The sequence below is a fragment of the Amborella trichopoda genome, chromosome 4 (assembly GCF_054954075.1).
Source record: "Amborella trichopoda isolate Santa Cruz 75 chromosome 4, AtrichopodaSantaCruz75HAP2 v2.0, whole genome shotgun sequence".
In the NCBI taxonomy this organism is placed as follows: Eukaryota; Viridiplantae; Streptophyta; class Magnoliopsida; order Amborellales; family Amborellaceae; genus Amborella; species Amborella trichopoda.
In genome coordinates this window covers 55,610,868-55,633,021 of record NC_142339.1, presented here as the reverse complement: position 1 = coordinate 55,633,021, position 22,154 = coordinate 55,610,868, and the positions used below count along the sequence as shown (strand labels likewise).

General features: G+C 34.4%; 2 long non-coding RNA genes across 3 annotated transcripts; both read right to left on the bottom strand.

The window, feature by feature from the left end:
* Positions 1–5,483: 5,483 nt before the first annotated feature.
* Positions 5,484–11,057, bottom strand: LOC148782606 (uncharacterized). Its single transcript, XR_016054916.1, has 2 exons — positions 10,205–11,057; positions 5,484–8,682 (listed from the first exon to the last, which is right to left on the bottom strand). It is a non-coding gene; the product is annotated as an uncharacterized LOC148782606 (long non-coding RNA).
* A 5,941-nt stretch (positions 11,058–16,998) lies between these two features.
* LOC148782605 (uncharacterized) lies at positions 16,999–21,735 on the bottom strand. 2 transcript variants are annotated; one of them, XR_016054914.1, is made up of 2 exons: positions 21,566–21,735; positions 16,999–19,278 (listed from the first exon to the last, which is right to left on the bottom strand). It is a non-coding gene; the product is annotated as an uncharacterized LOC148782605 (long non-coding RNA). The 2 variants fall into 2 exon arrangements; XR_016054915.1 differs by having other exon boundaries at positions 16,999–18,155.
* Between the last annotated feature and the right edge of the window lie 419 nt (positions 21,736–22,154).

Here is a 22,154-nt window from a genome sequence, read left to right as displayed (position 1 = left end):
TTTCAAAGAGAGTGAATGGTAGAAATTTGTTTTTTTTTTAAGTTATTCTATGACTTGAACCAAAATTTGAGGATTTGAGGGTCTATAATTATAGCAAAACTAGATTTCACCGTAGAGAGTAAATGAATTATATATTCTTTTGACCAATAAATGAACTATATTCTTGTGGAGATCTTTTAGTTCACTTCAATTTTTAGAGAGGAACTATGTGTAGAAATAAACAATTAAACAAGTAGATAACGAGATGCCATGATAAAGGAGACTGTGTAATAAGCAAGAACAGTCCCTTGACATAAGTAGATAACGAGATGCCATGATAAAGGAGACTGTGTAATGAGCAAGAACAGTCCCTTGACATTAGTGACAATTTTTTTGAGATCAGACATAGAAGGAAGGAGTTCTTATTTATACGTTTTTATTTAAAAATCATCAATCCGACTCAAAATCGCAAAAATAAACTAAGAGATTTTTTGCTAAGAGGTTTTTTTTCGTTGTAAAGACTTACAAACTGAATTCACCCTTGGCTCAGTACCTGTTTTTACTATTTGGCACGATACTCGTGATTTTCTGATTCCCATCAACTTTTTGAGAATGATTACACTTCTTTTTGAGCTTTTATCTAAAAAAAAAGAAAAAGCTGCACCTCTTTTATTGATCATCGACTCATTTTGGACCATTTCAGTACCAGATTTGAGCATTTTGTTCATTTTTGTAAGATTTACAAGATAGCAATTTCCTTTTTGAATCAAGGCCAAATTTCTTAGAAATCCAAGGATTCAGAAATTGGGGATTTTTTTGTCAAATTTGAACTCAGATCTCTCTAATTTTTTGTTTTAATTCAAAAAATAATTGGAGGTGCCATTCCTTATAATACTGGGTCAATACACATTAAATTATGATCATCTCTACATTGGAGTATGAAATGAATGTGTACAATCATAAATAGAAAACCTTTTTATCTCTAAATTCTCCAAAACTATCATAAAATACATATTATACTAATTAATTTTTTTCACAAACTAATATGATTATGTTCTAACCATTCTTGCACGATTTTTCCCTCATCATTTGACGCTAGCTGACCCCGAGTCTGTAAGCAAACTCGAATAATCGAGTCAACAACCATTGACGAGTCATCTAAGTAACTTGCTTCATACAAAGGATGGATACCATGGCCAAGCTGAGACCCATAACACTTTCTACACTGTTTCTAAGGTTGGTCACTAGGTTAAAGAGGTCACACCCCCAACATACCATTGACCGGTTGCCTAAGTAACTCGTCTCAGACAAGGGCCGAGTACCTTGGCCAAGCTGAGTCCCATAACACTTTGTCACACCCCCAAAATTTGTTGACAGAATACCACTCCTACACAAGGCTTTATGAGAGGGACTGAGAAGTATGTAAATCTTTTTGCAAAAAAGCAAAAGCAAAAATATATATATGTTTGAGGATTACTTGTTTTCAAGAGTATGGCTAAAGGAGGAGGGAACTGGTTTGTAATGAGATTGATTGGGTTCAAACCTCCCCTGCAAACCAAGCAAAGTAACCAAAGAAAGTTTTTGTTTGGTTTGTAATGCGATTGATTGGTTCCAAATCTCCCCTGCAAACCAAGCAAAGTAACCAAAGAAAGTTTTTGTTTTCATGGGAGTTACAATGGTCTTTATTTATTTATTTGGATAATTCAGTGGGGAAGATAGGCTAATTTGGGAGTTACAATGGTCTTTATTTATTTTTTTGGATAATTAAGTGGGGAAGATAGGCTAATTTGGGAGTTACAATGGTCTTTATTTATTTTTTTGGATAATTCAGTGAGGATGACAAGCTACTCGTTTTTTCAAGTAGATTAGAAGTTAGATATTTTAAAGTGTCAGTGCGGTAATGTTATTGGTAAGAATGAAAACCACAATGTGGTGACTAGATATGAGGATGCTACCACCATGACCCCAACTCCTCTCCTCGATATAATGGTCTTTATAATTGCAAGAAGTGCAGCCTCCTACCATATATACCACATTTATTTGATTATGTTATGGGAAAGCCTTTTCCACAGTTGAAATTTGATGGTTGGGGTGATCTGTTTATTAGTACAGTAAATTCACTGCTCTCCTTATATTCGAAAGCTCATATTATAATGCTGGAAAAGTAATTGGTTCGTCGGGGGCCGTACTTCTACAATTGATCAAGGTAACAACAATAGGTTTTTCATCATTGTGGACAACTCAAAGATCAAATTTAAAATTTACACCACATCCCTATCTTTGAGTTCTGCAAAAAACTACAGATGTTAAAGAACATAATCTTTTACTCTCTTATCTGGATGGTTACTGGCACGGGATACATCACTGGCTCAAATTCATAGTATAAAAACAAAGGAAAAATCCCAAACGCTATTGATTCAAATTAACATACAAATTCCCAACCAAGTTAAGTACAGTACAAGGAATAATAAAAGTAAAAGCAGTACCAGCTAGATTTGCATTAGTCCAAAGGTTAGCACTTAGCAGCCTTCCACATTACAATGGGACCATATACTATAAGTGTTCAGGCGCATAGTATTGGGTGCTCATATCCCGCATCCACTGCCCATACTTATCGTAGGACACTGGAGAAGAGTAACTGTTCCCTATTTAAAATGTGGGCGGCCTTAAAAGCATAAACAACCCATCATCTGCCAATCCATGGAAAGGTAAGGGCACTCAATGTTCGATATGAGTACCCAACATGGCATTCGTACGAATTATAATATACTTTTCCATTACATGATCTACATTGAGTAGTGGAGAAAAGAAGAAGAAACAGGAAACCAAGAAAAAAAACAAGAATCTAAAATATCATAAGACACTGAAATCCCTGAGGGCACTAACTGTTGAGCACAAAAACAGAAAGATGAATAGTCATCGGCAGAATTGAATTGAAAGTTAAATACTATTCCAAAATGTTACCGACCCCAAAATAATTGGGATAAGGCTACGATGACAATGATACAATTTCAAAATGTTACATAAAAATTTCCAAGTTTGTATGTAACAGGGAATAAACAAAAGCAAAATCATGACCAACTAATTTTGCATCTGTCTAGAGGTTAGGATCCTTCTGTATTCTCCTAATATTATCATACAATGCAGAAACAAAGAGAGACATAAGCCAAAATAACATGGATTTGAACATTGCAATTGAGCAAAATTTGACATACGAACTTTTTCCTTTTCAGTAGCACGACCAAAGAAGATTCAATGGTTATGAAGCCTGATATAGATGCATAAACTCATCAATAATTCTTGGGTTTTCTTTACTTTCCAAATAAATCTTGAGCAAATTTTATGACTCTCCTCCAAACCTCAACACATATCTCTCCAAGAACACCTTCTTTGATAGCAAACAAACCGTTGATAAACTCACATTATAAAAAAGGAAAACTATTCCATGCAGGGCTGGATCTCATTTCCACATATGCCGTCAAGAAAGTGTAAAGATGGGATGCAAGTAGGTGTTTTATCTAAAAACAATAAAAACTGACGTTACAAATATTTTCTTACTAGAATTGTTATTTTTAGTTTTAAAATTTATTTATTTTTTCATATTCATGATCTCCATGTTAGAAGTTACATGTCTTTAAAAATTAAGTCTTAAAATCTATCTCAGAGATATTTTTAATTTTTAAAATTTATTTATTTTTTCATATTCATGATCTCCACGTTAGAGATTACATGTCTTTAAAAATTAAGTCGTAAAATCTATCTTAAAAATAGATTTATTACGAAGAAAAATAGAAGTGACAAATTCCAAGATTTTGGTAACAATTCTTACAGCCAGTGAAAATGGAGCAATATGATCATTTCTCCATCTGCCTGCTGAAAGAAGGCATGCTTTACAGTGGCATACATTATTTTCTCTGATTTTCAAATCAGAGAGCCTAATAGGCGTGGATTTGGAGATTTCAAGCTTCTCTTGAGAGATCAAGGTCGGCCTCTCGGCCTTCGAGTCTGCCTGCTTTCTTTATATCGTATGCCTTCTCATTTATGTGCTTCAAATCCTTAAATTGAAATGTGACTTAGTTAAGGTAAATGGCCCCTTGTTGCTCCTTCAAAGATTTGCATGCATGGGCCACAATGGATACATTGACTATGCCAAGAGTATAAGAGGTTGCCTGTCTCCATTTTCATGGAGCCCATTGTGGTTTTGCTGGTTCGCGTCCCTCTTCACTGTGGAAAGGGACCAAGGTTCCATTTATGGTGAAAAGTGAAAAGTATTGCTTCCTTCTTCTGGTCCACATAAGCCATGAGCTTTTTCTAGCTGAGGGCATCATCCACCTCCTTATAGGCAATTGGGCCATTGGAGGCTCTCATAGAACCATGTTCATCTGTTATCTCTTTGTTCTTCAGGAGAGCACACATGGTACTTTGCTGCCTCCTCGGCTCCTCTGTGGTCATCTCTTGCTTATCTTACATCAACGAGGTTTTAGGAATATATAATCATTAATGTGTAAAAATAAATGGATTTTAAAATTAAAAATGATGCTTTTATAAATAAATAAATAAAAATTAGGATTTATTTTATTTTTTCCAGGCACAGCCTATTTACATCCATCTTTGGTATGGATGTTTTATGATTGCAGCCTCTAAAAGACTATTCCATTATAAAAAAAGGAAAATTGTTCCATGCGGGGCTGGATCTCATTTTTACGTATGCGGTCCAGAAAGTGTAAAGATGAGATGCAAGTAGGTATTTCATCTAAAAACAAAAAAACCTCATGGTACAAATATTTTTTTACTAGAATTGTTATTTTTAGTTTTAAAATTTATTTATTTTTTCATATTCATGGTCTCCATGTTAGAGGTTACATGTTTTTAAAAATTAAGTCTTAAAATCTATATCAGAAATATTTTAAATTTTTAAAATTTATTTATTTTTTCATATTCATGATCTCTACGTTTGAGATTACATATCTTTAAAAATTAAGTCTTAAAATCTATCTCAAAAATAGATTTATTACGAAGCCCACATTTCTACATATGCCAGTTTAGCCACATAGAAACCGGGTCCTCATAACAACCCATAAACAAATATTAAAGAACCTACTTTTTCATCTTTGAAAAAAAAGCTGGAATATTGAAACACCTCACGCCATCCACCCCAATCAAGGGTTAAACAAAAGGAAAAAGATCATATGAGCCCAGCTCCACAGGGCTACGGAATGGCATAGGCTTGAAGGTCCACATTGATGTTTACATAAGTGAACGATCCATATCGTGTTTTACAAATTCTTTTTTGGTGAATCAATGGGGAAGATGACCCCTACCTATTTTCTATTAAAATAGAAAAATAGTCATTGAATCCTTTTGGAAGGGAAGATATGCCATATCAGAAATCAAAAGTATAGAAATAGAATCTAGTTGAGGAGCTCTTTTTCCAAGAAAATACATGTTTGATGGACTCGAAATATTATCCATAAACGCATCATCTAGGCACTCCAAATAAAAGATAAAATAAAAAATATATGCATTAAAAAAGTGGGCCAAAATATATTTCACAATTTTTGTGAATGTAGGCCATATAGATTGCCTCTTGTTGTACAATTTTGGTGAATGTAGGCCATATAGCGCTCACAGAACCACTATCTTCAAGAAAAATAGAAGTGACAAATTCCAAGATTTTGGTAACAATTCTTACTGCCAGTGAAAATGGAGCAATATGATCATTTCTCCATCTACCTGCTGAAAGAAGGCATGCTTTACAGTGGCATACATTATTTTCTCTGATTTTCAAATCAGAGAGCCTAATAGGCGTGGATTTGGAGATTTCAGAGCTTCTCTTGAGAGATCAAGGTCGGCCTCTCGGCCTTCGAGGCTGCCTGCTTTCTTGATATTGTATGCCTTCTCACTTATGTGGTTCAAATCCTTAAATTGAAATGCGACTTAGTTAAGGTAAATGGCCCCTTGTTGCTCCTTCAAAGATTTGCATGCATGGGCCATAATGGGTACATTGACTATGCCAAGAGTATAAGAGGTTGCCTGTCTCCATTTTCATGGAGCCCATTGTAGTTTTGCTGGTTCGAGTCCCTCTTCACTGTGGAAAGGGACCAAGCTTCCATTAATGGTGAAAAGTGAAAAGTATTGCTTCCTTCTTCTGGTCCACATAAGCCATGAGCTTTTTCTGGCTGAGCGCATCATCCACCTCCTTATAGGCAATTGGGCCATTGGAGGCTCTCATAGAACCATGTTCGTCTGTGATTTCGATTGCAAACCACCTGTGAGCCCCATGGTTATCTCTTTGTTCTTCAGGAGAGCACACATGGTACTTTGCTGCCTCCTCCGCTCCTCTGTGGTCATCTCTTGCTTATCTTACATCAACGAGGTTTTAGATTAATCCCAACTGAATTTTTCACCTCGACCTTTGGATCTAGCCTCTCTTCTTCGTCAAAGTAAGAGGCGAGATCTTTAAATGCCTTTGGGCAAGTAGAGGTCGTGAGTTCAGATGCAATCTCCCAACAATTACAGTGTTGGCGAGCAAGAGAGAGAAGGTTCAGTCCTGCAGTCACAGGTCAGATCCTTAAACCCTTGAAACCCAATCAAAATGTTAAATATCATCCCCTGTTTTGCCGCCGATTCCCTCTTCGTATTCAAGCCCATACCAGACTCCTGAAATTCAAGATTCAAGACCCGTTCCAAGACCTACCAATTTGGTCCAATTCGAAAACAATTCAGGGCCTTTTCCATTACCACCATTCAATCCCCCTATTGCTTCTTCTTGGGCCTTCAAAAGCACACTATAAGCCTTGCTTTGAACTTTGAACCTTATCGGCATCAATCATATGCTCACAATGGTAAGACCCGTAGCTATTGCATCATGGCCCTATAACACAAACGATCACATTTATAGCATCATAACAAATGTGGTCATAGTATACATGAGGTGCATGGTCTAAGGTCAAATTTCCCTCCACTTTAAAAGATGTGTGGGAAACAAACAACAAATATCCACATTCTTAGGCTCCACATTCTTCCCCTTGAAAGACTCTCAGGGATCTAAAACAGCATCAATGAATAATAGGAAACCTTCTACATGATAACAAAAAGATTTGGCACCAAACAGTACTTGAACTCAGCTCTGCTAAAGACAGAAGCTTTCTGGCTTTCTTCACGCTCTTAATTTTGTTTTCTTGCTTGCGTGCTACGAGCTCTGAGAACCCTGTGGTCACGTTCTTAAGCTAAAATCCATTGCTCTGAGCTTTTTCCCCATGTTTAAGTAAGATTCCTTCTCCAACAAGCTTTTCTGCAATATATGTCCAACGATCATCATCTCACATTTTGGTTCGGCCTTGATCGCCTGCATAATCTCTTCTATTTGGGCTAACCCACCTTCATTTCTCACCTTATGGAGCAAAAACACCAAATCTAACGCAACTTTGCAGGCTCTTTTAGAGTTTCAAGGAATTTTTGCCTTCTTTCAACTAGAAAGGAAGTTGATTTCTTTTGGGGGTGAAGACCCCGATTGTTTCAGGGAACTAATCAGCAGGGAACTAATCAGCAAGAATCCAAATGTTAAGGGCTGAGGATTTGAGTCATCAAAGGTCATTAGAGGAAGGTATCTTGGACGTTGCAATGAACCAAAAGACCGCCATGATCCTCGTTCCAGCTTGAGCCTTCAATCTTTGAGAGAAACACTAAATCTCCATACTCTCACAGCACCATTCCAAAATAGAGTAATACATAGATTTATTTTCCACTATTTTCTGTAATAGTAACTTGGTCTCCAAATATGAAGAAAAATGACATGGACCTGCTTGGTTGTGCTACATGCTGAATTAAGTTGTCAGCAATTAGTATCTTTGAATACATTATAAAACCAATTCTAAGGCATAATCATGCATTCCAAAATAACAACTTCCTTGTAAGATCCCACCAAATAATAGAGGGTTTGGAATCTATGAAACCGCTGTTAAAGGTCCAGATCCAGTGATAACAATCTTAGGCTCAAAACCATCAGATGTTGAAATTGGGGATCAACTCAAGATCCTGAAATAGACCCTCCACTACTGACACTAAGACGGAAGTCAAGGGGAGCATTTTTAGGACTTTTTCTTGTATTTTTTCTTTGGAAAACATCTTCTGCCACTTCAAATATCCCTTTTGTTCTATAGTGCTTTGCAAAGTGTAAAGCCTTGGAAGGGAAGTGTTGGGTTATTTGTCCCAAGACATGGAAGAGGGAAACCTTGTTTAAATATGTGATATCCTCTTCATTTGTCTTGTAAGAACCAAAAAGAGAGAAAGCGTATTTTGGAGCATGCGAAGGCGTTTGATGATGCACTTTGCACGAAACGTCCAAACACCTGTACAGGTCAGCTTTGTGGCTCATCTAACTTTTTGCCACTACACACAATGCCTCCGGTAGAATATGTACTCGAGTGGATTGGTGGTCGAGCGCGTTCCAATAAATTTGGCTTTGGTGGTTTGGTGCACACCAGTGAATACACTTATATGAAGCATGTCCTCCAGTGGATTGGTCTGCTTTGTCATTTGTGCCGCTCCAGTAATGCATGATGGTTACTTTTTTGGAACCCAAAAGACATTTTGTGATTGTGGGCACATGCGTGAATATTGCATCAGTTAATTTCCTCAAACGTGAAGGTTCACCGTGACTGTAGGATATCATGTTGCACGTCGTTGCAGCAGATGCGCTCACTGACAACCGAGATTTCATGAAACACAAATCATGACTTATATGTAATTGAACAGTCATGTGTAGTAGGTGAAAAGGCATTTTATCTCACTATAAATAGAGACATCTTTCCTCGTATTTCAATAACAAGCTTAAATTCTAAGTTTTCTTATTGTCGCTTTCTATATCTAAAATAGAGGCAACTCCAGTATTCTCGACTCAAGTATATCTGTATTAGTAAGTTAGTTTTCTCAATCCTCTGTTCTCATGCATCACGAGGACAAATTTGCGATAAAAACACTTAGATGTACATTGATTCACTTAGATGTACATTGATTCTTATAAGTAACGGGCAAATGTTTTCTTGAGAAAGTGAGATTGAAGCTTCCTAACTTCATTTATCTTTTATTTTGCTCCGTTTGACTCAACATATCCAACATTTCTTTCTTGAGATCCTTGATTATAAGAGCTAGCATGGACGGGCCATAGTGCTCAAGTTTGCTAATTTCAATTTTTTAGAGCATAAATGAGATCGACATGTGCTCAAAATTTATGGTCCATTGCATCCCTTCATTTTCAAAATCCTAATTTTATTGTTCATAAAAAAAATTCCAAATCACATAGAGACCCTCCAATTTATGGTAGGTGAGATGAGATCTAAGCAGAGTGAACTCAAAATCCAAGATTTTTCTTTTGAAAATAACATTTAGATTCTTAAGTGATTCCCAATCAAAAATATCCTCCCAATTAAGTCTACTGTCTGAAGGAATACATGTATAATATAATCCCGTGGGAATGTACTTACTTTTTTTAGCTTGTATTTCTTATGTACAAAGAGTACTGAGAGATTATACCATACAAACCCATATAGGGCTCATCTCACAAAGTAATAATAATCCAAAAATTGAAATAAAAATCAACAAAAATGACCCTGAATGTTTCAGTGGTATTTTAGTCAATTTTTTGTTCAAAATTGTTATTGATTTTTACTAAAATTGCCTGTAGAAATTAATGGACAAAAGATTTCCTCAAAGTACAGATTGGATTTTAACCAAGAGTATAAATAGCCAGAATGCTCCTACATAAGCACAAAATCTTTTAGCAAAATATCCAAAACTATGCAATGCATTACTTGTAAAAGTAATTTAGCCTACATATAAAATCAAAACCTCAAACACAAATTCATTTCTTATGCAATACTCAGTTTCCCAAAACCTATCTTTTTTCTTTCTTTTTTTTTATTGGCATCACTGTAACTCTCTCAGCAGCTCATCTTCTATTCATGAATTATTCTTTGAAGAAGAAGTAACATGTCTCCTCTCACCTCACCTGTAAAATCTCTTTCCATCCTAGCTCTCATGATCATTATCATCAAAGCCTTTTCTCAACTAATTGTGGTCGGCTCTCACCAAACTCCCAAGAATATAGAGTAGGCTTATGATGTACAAAGTTATAGCATTGAGATTTAACAAGCACACTCAATTTTCCATTCTTATCACATGCTAATGTCTCATCATTTCTGGTGAAGAATAACAGCTCCCTTACCAAAAATTGTGGATAGCCATGGTTTCTCACTTTGTCACACATATCTGCAATGTGGTGTGCTTCCACCTATTTCTTTTCTTGGGTTAGAACCGAAGCCTCAGCTTTCAAACCCTGGTTCAGGTGTGCAATAGAAACAACACCATCCTGATCTAGTGTTGTAATGCGCGCGTTGTAGCGCGCGAGTATGTCTCCATGTCGGTTCTGGTTTATAGTCACCCACTCCATCTTCCACTCCTCTGTCTCCATGTTGAAAGCCAAGATATATCCCATATTATACTTCAGCCGAAGCATATACTGCAGGATGGCATGTTGGCCTGGGGTTCTTTGGCATTCTCTAAGCTACACGTGATGGAATCGAATATGTTGCTTTTGAGCCCCGGTAATTGCAGCTATTAACGAATTGGGCCAAGATCTTGAAATTGCAGTTTTCAGGGTTGAAATAAAACCCAAAATTACCAACATATAAATCACCAGATAGTTTTGAGAATTTTGGAATGGGGGAGCATTGGCCAGTTGCTGGGTTGGCAATGAAGAAAGTATGTGTGTTTTCCTTTGTAAGGTAGCATAGAATGCCATGGCTGCATGCCATATGCGCAGGTGAGAGTAGAGAGATCCCATGTAGACAGTATGATACTAAAGGAAAAGAGCACAGGGTTGGGATGGAGGAGGAGAAGAGAGATTGTGGGTTAGTGCAAAGTAGTGAGAGGAGATGAACTGATTCCAATACTGAGACACCCTTTTGAGATTCACTAGGCTCTTTACAGGCAGGCGCAAGAGGATCTTCTCCACCAAATGATCCGGGATAAAATTAGACACAAAATTCTTGGCAAAAGAGAGAGGTCTTACTTTGTTCTTTCTTCTGAATCCCCATCTACATCTCTTATTTGTATGCTTCTCTCTTCATTACCCTTTGGAAACAGATATAATAAATACTTTCAACTTTAGGAAAAATAAGGGGAAAGTTTCTTTTTGAGGGGAATGAAATATCGCAACTGATTACTACATGGATATGGGCAACTTGGTGATAAGACCATATCAATTTAATTGAGTGATTTAAAACTCCGCGAGTCGCATCTATATCGATTCTAGTGTAAAATTGAGGACTCTCGAGTTTTAAAATTCGTTGTTGGAATTTATAGACATCAATCTAAAACTCTTCGTTGGATGTGGGATAATTCCCACGGTACGTTAATTTATAACGGAGTTTGGATAAGTACCATTAATATAAAAATCAATTATACTAGTGTTGATATGGCGGAATGGTTTTTACTATACGGGCCTTTACTTTTCAAGATTGATTCTCACTTTGAACACAACTTACTATATCTTTGTTGACAACAAAAATAAGGAGAAAATAATTTTTGTTGGAATTTTTTTTTTTTTTAAATCTCTCTTTTTCTATTAATAATATTTTTTACTAAATTTATTCTATAAATTTAAAAAACTAATTTTTTTAAAGAAATTTATTCCATTTGAAATCTTTGTCTTTCGATTAACAATCTCTTTCACTAAATTTATTCTCTCTTTTTCTATTAACAATCTTTTTTACTAAATTTATTCTATAAATCTAAAAAATTTATTTTTTAAAAGAAATTTATTCCATTTGAAATCTCTGTCTTTCTATTAAAAATTTCTTTTACTAAATTTATTCTAGAAATCTACAAAATTAAATTTTGAAAAATTTAAGAAATAAATTTTTTGATAAAAAACTTTATTTTTTTTTAAATCGCTCTTTTTCTATTAATAATCTTTTTTATTAAATTTATTCTATAAATCTAAAAAATTAATTTTTTTTAAAGAAATTTATTCCATTTGAAATCTCTGTCTTTCTATTAACAATCTCTTTTACTAAATTTATTCTAGAAATCTAAAAAATTAAAATTTTGAAAAATTGAAGTGTTCTTTCGAAAATTGGTATGCATTCTAATAATTTCTAACCAAATTATTTATTAATTTTTGTATTATAAATCATGGAATTTATTATCTTTCTTACAGTTCTCAATAATACATTTTAAATTAGATCGTATTACAAAATATTTTGGATTTGTTATTATTTGTATAATAAAATAATTATAAAATTTAAACCAACAATATTAATTTTAGCATATAACATTATAGTTAGTTAGGTTATAATAAATTTGGATTATAGTTAGTTAGTTTGTAATAATTTGGGTTTTTTTAAAGGATTAGGGCTTTCCACCTATTTGAGATTTTGATGGTCATTTTTTATCGATTAAATCTACTCTTTATAGTAGTACATGTATGATTATATATTTTATCCATGATAATTATATGATTTTTCTTATATGTGATGTAAATTTAATGGTTAATATAAGTTTATATAGGAAAAAAACATCTCAATATTCACAAATTGATGAAAAAAGTGAAAATAAACAATGGAATACCCTCATTTCTTATTGGATTCCTAAAAGACAATATTTATAATTAATTTTAAGAATTTTTTTGGATTTTTTTAAAGCTTAATCCGATCGAGTCGGCCGATTCCCAATCCGGATCGTCGATTCACCGATCCAGATATATTTTTAAAATGCCCGATCTGAGGCACTGATCAGTTTTTTAAACCATTCATTTAATATTATTAGTTACAAGAAAACAACATGAGATAACATTATCACTTGTAATACATATCCACTTTTTAATTAGTATAATAGAATACATGCAATTTAATTAATTTTATTTGTTTTTATTTTATTTATTATATATTTTATTTTTTATTGGATTTTCCTTTATCTTTTATTTAATCTATTTTTTTATATTTCTAATGTTCTATTTCTATAATCTTTATCATTTTTCTATTCTATTTTAGACTTCTATTCTACTATTCTATTTTAGATTTCAACTGATTTGGATTTATAAAAAAAATATTAAAATTCATATATGAAATGTAATCGTAATCATTGGATCAGCCCAGATTTCGGGCTCATATATAATTATAAGCCCACTAACCTATGCTAGCATTTATATATATATATATATATATATATATATATATATATATATATATATATATATATATGGGTGCGGATTCTATAAGGTTGCAACCTTGAACAATTCAATTAAGGTGCACCTCCAAATTTTATCATAACATGTAATTTTGTAGTAAAAAATTATTAGGATTCTCTTAAAATCTTTTTTCATAACTAATTAAAAAAATTTAAATTCCAAAAATGGTTAACATCAATTAGATCTATAAATATATAAATATCTTGAAAATGGATGGTCTCAATAATGTGTTGCAAGATGCACTATTTTTGAGACTAAAGAACTGTGTTTTTTTTCATATTCATACATCTCGATGTCGAGATGATCGATTAGAGGGTTTTCAACACTAAAACAACATTTCCTATAGATTTTTGAGGTGCATATGTGATTATACAATTTAAGGTTGCAACCTTATATAAATTTTTCCCTATAGATATATATATATATATATATATATATATATATATATATATATGAAAACTCTGCCCAATGCCTATAGGCGAAAATGAACAGTGATTTCTCCTACCTTCATCACCGTCCAAACTTCATCGCATGATCACGATTGTCCGGCAGTGTTTCATTTTTCACTTTTTTTTTTCTACCAATTGGAATAACCTGAAATTTGGAACATGTGTACATTATAGTGAGGTGCACCTAATAAAAATATATAAAAATAATAATTCGTGAAAAATATTTGACCAAAATACCCCCGAAACTTTTCGGGGGTATTTTGGTCAAATATTTTTCATGTAAAATAATTTTTTGATATTTTTCATAGATTTGCTTATTTTTTTATGAACATACAGTCCAAATTTCAGGTCATTCCAATTTGCAAAAAAACAATTAAAAATGAAACACTACCAGACAATCGTGATCGAGCAATGAACTTTGGACGGTGATGAGGGTAGGCGAAATCCCTGTTCATTTTTTTATGTGAGCTAGGGTGAGCCCACTAGCTCACAAGAAAAAATGAGCCCAACGGCCCAGATTTAATCAAGGTTGATTTGACGATCACGAATGTCTTGTAGTGTTTGAATTTTAAATTTTTTTCTACAAATCCAAATCACTTGAAATTTACAGCGTGTATACATCAAAAATAGAATAATATGCGAAAAATATCAAAAAAATATTTTACATGAAATAAATTGACCAAAATACCCCTGAAACAATTTTTTTCGTGAATTAACTTTTTATACTTTTATTAGGTGCAGCTTGATGAGAAAATCACACGCCTAAGATTTCAAGTGATTTGGATTTATAGAAAAAATATATATAATTTAAACAGTACCAGACATCTGTGTTCATCATATCAACCCAGATTCAATCTGAGTCGTAGGGCTTGTACTATTCCATGAGCTAATGGGCTCACTAAAGGTTTTTCCTATATATATATATATATATATATATATATATGATGGGATTAGCCCACTAGCTCATATGAACATATGAGCCCAACGGCCCAGATTGAATCTGGGCCGATCTGAGGATCACGGATGTCTGGTAATACTTGAATTTTTTTTTTTCTACATATCCAAATCACTTGAAATTTTAGGTGTGTGTTCTTCTTATCAAGGCACACCTAATAAAAATAAAAAAAATTTATTCGTGAAAAATATAATAACCAAAATACCCCCCAAAACTTTTCTAGGGCATTTTGGTCAATTTATTTCATGTAAAATATTTTTTTGATATTTCTCAAATATTCACCTATTTTTTATAAACACACGCTTAAAATTTCAAGTGATTAAGATTTGTAGAAAAAATAGTAAATTTCAAACACTACCGCACATCTGTGATCGTCAGATTAGCCCAGAATCAATCTGGGATGTTGGGCTCATATGTTCATATGAGCTAGTGGGCTAATCTCATCATTTCTTATATATATATATATATATATATATATTGAAAATATGGCCTATAAGCCCTTTCATCCCAAGAATTTATTTTTTAATAATGGTACAAAATTCATTTTATGTACTATATGTGAAATCCCATGTGGTTGACATGAGGCAATGCCATATACTTAGATCAATTTTGGAGCTTTTATAGGATGTTGCACTAGAGGGAAAACCCAATGTCACTGGAGGGAAAACCTAGTGATGTGTTCGGATTCTAAGAATTGTTTTTTTTCTATATTATAGATGTACAAAGTTATTTAATTTCTAAATATCTTTTATCAAATTGTAAGAATGGTTGGATGACATTCTATTATACGAGCCATTAGTGCACTAATAACATGTTAAGCTCATTATATAGGATTAACAGTTTCGTGACAAATTGTTAATCTTAATTGACTGCATTTAAGGAAATTAAGACCGGAGTTATACTTGGATCTCAACTCCTATAGATTATGAATATGAGAGTTATAAAAGATTCTATATAAAAAAAGGTTAACCCCGAGTGATAATGATGGAAAATTGGTGAAGGTGATATGCTAAGAGGACTCTCAATGTAGCTTGTCACCGGATACCTTGGTCTATAGATTTTGGTATGAAACTTTAAGTCCCTTTTGTGATTTTAAAAAACATCGGAGTAAGTTGTTTATCGTTTTTATTTATTTATTTATTGATTGTCATTATTGAGACTAACACAATATATATATATATATATATATATATATATATATATATGGGAAAATGATGGGATTAGCCCACTAACTCATTTGAACATATGATCCCAACGTCCCAGATTGAATCTGGACCGATCTAACGATCACGGATGTTCGATAATGTTTGAATTTTAGTTTTTTTTCTACAAATTCAAATCACTTTAAATTTTAGGTGTGTGTTTATCATGAATCTTCGAAAAATATCCAAAAAAATATTTTACATGAAATAAATTGACCAAAATACCCCCAAAAAATTTCCAAAGGTATTTTGGTCATTTTATTTTACAAATAATTTTTTTTATATTTTTATTAAGTACGTCTTGATGAGAAGAACACATACCTAAAATTCAAGTGATTTGCATTTATAGAAAAAAAAAAACTAAAATTCAAAAACTACCAGACATCTGTGATCGTCAGATTGGCCCAGATTCAATCTGGACTGTTGGGCTCATATGTTCATATGAGCTAGTGGGCTAATCTCATCTTTTCCCATATATATATATATATATATACCATTTAAAAATACATAATAATTTGTTCACTATTTGAAATCAGAACAACTCAAATAGCCTAATAACCTTGTCGGTTGTTCAATATTTGCAATGATTGCTTATTATTTTAACCTTGAATAAGTAGGGGCACTTATCATTCGTCAAGCATTAAGAGGAATTTTTGTGTTTTTTATGACATGCATGATTGATATTTTTCCAAATCGTAATTTTATTTTTTCACAAATTTAATATTTTGTCTATTTACTTAAAAATCGGTTGTGGATTCATTTTCAAATTGGGTGACAAACTCAAAAAATTAAAATATATATTTTAAAAATTAACGAGATACCCAAGAAAATATGGTTTGGATGTTTTGGCCCATTTTTTCATAAGGCCTATGCCTTATTGAAAGTACATCTTTTTTTTATTTATTAGGCCACCATATGTGGATTTATATATGCCATAATTTTTATATCAATACAATTTTTAGATAAAATAAGAAATTCTAAGCTCAAATCCTAGAAAAAGGATACATTATTCTCTTCATGTGTATAGAGAGAGCGGTTTGTTTTTTATATATTTCTGTTTTTATTTTAGGCTAGTCTATGAGTTAAAGAGGTTATGCAAGGAAAAAAAAGCAGCAGCAGTAAATATGCAATTCGTTTTTTGCTTTCCCTATATGAGCCGACCCATTTAAGGGAACCTTTCTTTTGTATTGGCAACCATCAAATGTCTTTTTCAGTGAGCCCATCTTCTTTTCATGAATTTCTTCTTCTATTTCTGGGTAAATAGGGGTAAAATCAGTGGGGATTTGGGCCCCTATCCTTAGGTGAGACTGGAGTTAGAGACTTCATCATAGGGCTCTTCATCATAAGCCTTGGTACTACCGCCAAGGTCCCAACCCATTTTCGTTTTTATGAATTTCTTTGGTTAGCATTTAATATAATTCCTCATGCCTGTAAATCTCCCTTCATACAATCTATCTCCTCCACAAATCTCTCCTCATGTGTTATCAGCAAGTATACCTCCCTCTTTTCCTAGTTCTTAAAGAGCTGTGAACTTGTCCTCCTCTGTCAACCAACTCCCAAGAATACAGAGTGGGATTGTAATGTACAAGTTAGAACAATAAGCTTCATCAAGTACACTCAATTTGCCACCCTTATCACATGTTAATGTGATGCCACTTTTGGTGAAAATGAGCACCTCACCTGCCAAAAGTTGTGGATACCCATGGTTGCTCATTTTGTCACACATATCTGCAATGTGGTGTGCTTCCACCCACTTCTTTTCTTGGGTTAGACCCAAGACCCAGCTTTCGAACCATGGTTTCCTTGTGCAATACAAACAACAACATCCTGGTCTAGGGTTGTATGTTCCTGTAGGCGGTCAGTTCTGGTTTATAGTCTCCCACTTCTTCAACCACTTCCTCTGTCTCAATGTTGAAAGCCAAGATATCTCCAAAAAGGAGGTAACCTATGAGGCCGTGTGATGCTGATCTCTAAGGGGATACTGCCACGAAGCATAAGGTGGATGGCATGTTGGCCTGGGCTTATTTGGTTCCTTTTGAGCCCCAGTAACTCCACCCATTAACGAATTGGGCGAAGATCTTGAAATTGCAGTTTTCAGGGATGAAATAAACCCAAAGTTATCCACATATAAAGGACCAGAAAATTTTGGAATGGGGGAGCATTGGCCAGTTGCTCGGTTGGCAATGAAGAAAGTATCTATGTTTTCCTTACTAAGGCAGCATAGAATGCCATGGCTGATTGCCATATACTTGGGTGCTTTAAACTTCAAGCTTCAAGATGCGAAACCATCGCCAAGATTGTAGAGAGATCCAAAAAAGATTCTGTATTATGAAATGATCAATATTTTCAGTCATTTTACACAGTTATAGTTTTAATTGTGTGTAATTTGAATTCTTGTTAGTAATCTTAATTACTCTACAATTAATAAAATTTCAATCAGATATATTGAAGTCCCATTGATCAACTAATAAATAGATTCTTGATAAAAATACTATAATATCCCACATAAAACTTGCCATTGAGAATATCTCAATAGGAGTCATTGTCACTAAAATGGTAGGTTGGACTCAATAAATATTAGGGATTCACTTCGCTATAAACCAATGTTTCAAAAAACAGCAATTCAGATCAGGAATCACAGATCTGAATAGGGAATTGGTGGGGACTAATTCACTATAAAGCAAGAGGAAAATATCCCATCCACATAATGTGGACTCTTCAGATTGAACGAGCCCATATCCAAGGGCCACAAAATAATTCCTTTTTGTTTTAGTTAAATATGATCTTTATATGGGCATAGATGATAGCACACTAAAAACTTGAACATAGGAAATATTGTGGTCAATTTTTTTGTTTAAAACATTTTTTATTATTTTTATTTGATGTCCCATATAAAACAGCATCTATACTTCAAAATTTTAGACAAAGATATTTTTTTTTTTTTTAAAAATAAAAAAACAGAATTATTTTAGGGCTGTTGAATGAAACCAGGTTCAACCGTTCAAGCATCCATCACATGGATGCTATACCATCCCATAAAAGAAGCTTATCTTCATATGGGGTGCAAGCTTCCACCTCTGTATGATTCCCTTTTCTCAGCTTTTTTAACTTGAGCTTCTCATGGGTTTCCATAACCACTTGCTTATACCTCCAATTATCCACAAAGATCATTGTCTGCATCAAAGAACTCTCCCTTAATCAAACCATACAAGAATACATCTTCCAAGTTCTGGTCAAATTTAATACTTGGGTTTTACTTGCCAGAATTCACCATCATCTGATTCGTCCATTTATCCACAAAGATCATTGACTGCATCAATGAACTCTCCCTTAATCAAACCATACAAGAATACATCTACCAAGTTCTGGTCAAATTTAATACTTGGGTTTTACTTGCCAGAATTCACCATCATCTGATTCGTCACCTTAGTCCATGGAAGTGAGCTGTCGAACATAGAAGAACACATTTGCAATAAAAAAAATTTAAAAAAAGCAAACCCTTCAACAAACTACCACCACTAGGAAATGCAAAGGGAAACAGAGATGAACAACTACCACCACAAAGGAAATGCAAAAAGATGCAGAGATGAACTACCACCACCACAAAGGAAATGCAAAGGGATATAGAGAAGAAGAGTGATCTCCTTCTATGAAAGTTTATAAGATCCACAAAAACAAAACCATAAACAGAAAGAAAACAAAGATATTCCAAGAAGCATTCATAAGCATTGCATTCCCCAAAAGAGAAGACTAAAATCTAAGAATCATGTATCCAGAACATGAAGAATACAACTGAAAACCAGGGGTTCAGAGCCTACACTGCACTCCATTTCTTGGGTGATCAAAAGGTGCAAATGAAGCTGACATTTTCCAGAGTTTTCTTCAAAGGAAACCCCAAAAGAATCTTCTCTTTGCCCTAATTTGTCTTTAACCAACTGAACACAACTCCAAACAGGAATTAAAACCCACCTAATAGGAGGAAAAAAAATCCCAAATTTTCTAGCTAGAGCTTCCACATTTGGAGAAACCCAGCAAATTCCTCCCAGAAAAAGCCCTAAACTTGAGGAGAAATGAGCACAGCAATCCAACAATGACTTCCCATGTTTTGAGAGCATAATCGAGCGAGAGAGGCCAAAATGTGTGCAAATTTCCAGACAAATCCATCACATGGTTAGAATAAACCCAAAATTATCACCATCTAATTTTGCATCTGTGTAGAGGTTAGCAAGCTTTTCTGCTCTTGTAACCTATATTATACAATGCAGAACAAAGAGAAGCAAGGCAAAATCACAAGGATCACAACACAGAAAGTTTTGACATTCAGTTCTTCTTTTTCAGAGATATAACAAAATAAGAGTCATGGAATTCAGATTTTAATGGCTATTAAGCCTGTTTTAGACCAAAGACTCAGTATCAATTTCTTGAGTTTTCTTTGTTTCCCTTATGAATATTGAGCAAATTTTCTGCCTCTTCTCCAAATCTTAACACATATCTCTCCAAGAACGCCTTCTCCGATAAAACACAAATTGTCAATAAACTCGCATCCTTTTCCAGCAACTTTCTTGACGTCAACACTTTCAATAGATTAATCCTTGGGATTAACCTTCTCTCTAAATTAAAACAGAATATACGTGGATGAAAACACAGATATTTCTCGTCATATTTAAGTTCGTTGATGAAATAATCCATAGTCTTTTGCAACTTCTGTTCTGATAAACAAAAGATTACAGGCATCTTTTGGAAAGCGGTGCGAATATCTTCTTCTGACCACCCAAAGCTCTTAAAGAACTTAAATTTCCTCTGCCATATCTCCTTGCTCATCAAACTCATGAACCCAACAGCATGAGAGTACATTTTAAAGTGAGATTCAATACCCAATTCCTTAACTTTCTCTGTGATTTCTATAAGCCTAATGGACTTCACTTCAAATAAGCGTGTCTTTTGCAATAAGAGTGCTCTCAACTTCGAGCCGCCAATTCCCTGGCTCTCCATGAACCTAACATTGGGCTGCAATCTCTTGGACACCAATGCACGACGACCTTGACCTTTGAGAAACTTCAAGAAACCTTTGGGATCCAAGTAGTTTTTAAGGAAGAGAATGTTAGGGAGAAGTCTTTTGTTTAAGCTAATACATAACAATGGATGGATTTGCAGAGATGACGGCCCCAAGATCGAATTTAGAAAGGCCCAAATCTTCAAACAATTTGAATTTGGGTACTAGGTTTTTCTCGACATTGGCTGCAAGAAGTTGGGGGCGCTTGCTGATAATTGTATGGATATGGATTGCTTCAAAACCTTGGGCTTTGAGGAAGTTTAGTACCGAGAGAGCTTTCTCAGGGCTTTTGACATGGAGAAGCTGGGAAGATGCAGCAATGGCTCCTTGCTTTGAGAACCCAAAAGAGTCCACAAACAGATTAACCATGAAAGAAGAAGTAGAAGAAGGTAAGGCCGCTCCATCATTAATGAGAGAAGAAGGAGAAGTGAGAGAAGAGGGTTTTGTGGAGAACTGTTGAACATAAGAATGAAGAGAGAGAGGAATGACAAGGGAAATGAGGAATTGGGGTTTGGGCTTTTGTCAAGGCCATGATTTTGAAGATTTAGAAGAAGATCATCAGTTACAGTGTTAATGGACTAACAACACTTTTGCACTCAAAAAAAAAAAAGGAGAAGATCGTTTATGTTCTGATGAATGAAGAACACCCAACAAAGAAAGAAAGAATGAGGACCATACCCAGTGGCTTGCTGTAATGGGAGGACCGGTAGCTTCCTTTACGCCCTTTCTTTCCCTTGCTGCAAATAGTTTATAGAGAGATATTGAAATAGCGAGGGAAGTGCCTTCGTCAAGGTTTAGAGCTAGAAAGTGTGACTGTGACCCTTAGAGCATGACATGTATCAGACTAATTTTTCCTCGATCGAGTGCGAGAAGGATCGCCCTTAGTGCTTTAAATGGGTTTGGGTTGATGCTGAAACCCTTCTCACTTCGGCTCCCTGCCCTCTTTCAGGACCTTAACCCTTTCCAAAGCTCCAACCTCTCCCTCTCTCTCTCCCCGTTTCCATCTTGCACCCGTTGGTACGTGTGTGGCCATGGGGCTTTTAGATGTTCAATATTTTTCCCTCTGATAATTTGATGTTTACAGTAAAGATGGGAGGTTTTTTAGAAAATGATATTATCTAACGGCTAAAAAGTAATCATCCATTTTTCAAAGATTTTAGAAAGAAGTCTAATATTGGAGAACGGTCTCCTTTATCTCTATTTAAAAAAGGTTTCATGGCCATTGAAAGGTACACAAAAATTTATAAAGCTCTCACAGTTTTGGTAA